Genomic DNA, 1972 nt, shown 5'->3' on the forward strand with positions numbered 1-1972 from the left:
GATCATAAAAATACTTCGATAATACATTATATTTTATAATAACTTCTATGAAGTTCTACCTATATAGGTGAAAATGTTTTAACAATACACTTGGCCTGGGATCTAAATGGCCCAGGAGGCAAATTATTCAAAGGGCCTCTCAAAACTACCAAATCTCAAGAAAATAATTTAAAAACGTTTTATAGATATTTATCACATAATATGTATCGATACATATATTATAGTAATATAATGTCGATCAAACATCACAGTACGTATTTCAACATAATCATAGATTACAAAATTATCATATAATTGTATTATTACCACGGACTAAGATATTATGATTTTAGTATCATTAAAATAATAAAATGTATATTAATTTATTATTATAAAATTATTTAGTGGATCCAAACGCATACCACTTGGTTATATTATATTATAGTAGGTACATTTTGGTAAATTATTTCATTTATTCCTTGAAAATACCGCTGGTCGGGGCCTCGGAGGCGATCGCTTCCTAGCCGCCTGGGCCAGGCCGACACTGAGTCAATACAGTTCACAACGTAAAGACCGTGGTGTTTCGGGACGTGAAACTGTAGAACTACAGTGAACTGAATTGTCGGTTGTCACAACGTTTTCACCTAAACCACGCGATCGCATAAAAAAAAAATTTGAATGGAATAGAGCAGGCGTGTTTTAAATTGCCACAATCATATTGTGATAAATTATGAAATAAAAAATGAATGACAAATATTTAAGGGAAAATTATAAGCGAAAATCTGAAGAAAAAAATTGTGGATAGTGTGTTCAGACGATTGTTGTCGAAGCGATAATATTTTGGTGTGTTGCAACAGTGGTTTTGCTCGGCGTCTCATCGCTAATTAGAGAGCGTATATTATAATTGTAGGAATTCCGAACTAAAGTTATAGAAATATAATCTAAATGGAAAAATGCACAGGTAGGTAGGTACAATAAATAACTGTCTTTATGACGGTATTATTATTATTATTATTATCACCGCCGCGAAAATGTGAATAAACTCACCCACCGACCGCTTCGCACACGCACACACACTCGTTATTTTTATTACTTTTATTAAATAATGTTCCTTGTGAATTATTGTTATATAATATGCAAATTATAAAGCAGCGAGTTATCGCATGCCGCCGCGCCGGCTGTTTAATTATTATTTTTGCACGGCCGCCGCAAATGCTTCAGTCCAGTTTCGGAGTGTAATCGAAACACACACATGGCCGCATTTAGGGGGAGGGCTACAACTGCCCCGATCACCAGTATTTTAGGGGCACCAAAATGTTGTGGCCGGAAATATTTTACTTGTGAACTATTCAAATTGTATAATTTTAATTATTTTAATAATAGTATTAAATATGTATATAGCGTATTAGTATTATGCTGTTTGACATTTTTTTAATTTATATTAATTTGCATAGTCTTATATAATTTTATTTTATTTATTCATGAAATACCTACAACCTACTTAAATATGTTTAAAAAAAAAGGTGGGTAAGTGGATGTCGCTCTGCTGTACAGTAGGTTAGAAGTGGGTCACTGTATAATGGACAGTATTAAATTTGAATTCAATGATATAATATCACTGTATAAGAAAAACGATTCTGAGCGGAGACGGTATATCAGTCTATGTATTAGACATATATATACTTATCTATGGTATTAAAAAAAAATTGACCTATAATAGGTACCATTAATAAATTCCAAATTAATCATATCATAATATCTATTAGGTACTTATAAGTTATAACGCGTTATACATCAACAAAAAACCGTGGTAAAATCATAGATATATAATATTATACTTTAGAAGTTTCAAGTACCCACGAATAATATTATACAATCACAACAAAATAACTAAAATAGTTATCCTAGGTTTTTAATATGTAATTTCGTCCAAATTTGTACTTAAAATGACTATAAAAATAAACTGTGTAAATGTATTTTTTAGATTTTTTGG

The sequence above is a fragment of the Acyrthosiphon pisum genome, chromosome X (genome assembly GCF_005508785.2).
Source record: "Acyrthosiphon pisum isolate AL4f chromosome X, pea_aphid_22Mar2018_4r6ur, whole genome shotgun sequence".
NCBI lineage: Eukaryota > Metazoa > Arthropoda > Insecta > Hemiptera > Aphididae > Acyrthosiphon > Acyrthosiphon pisum.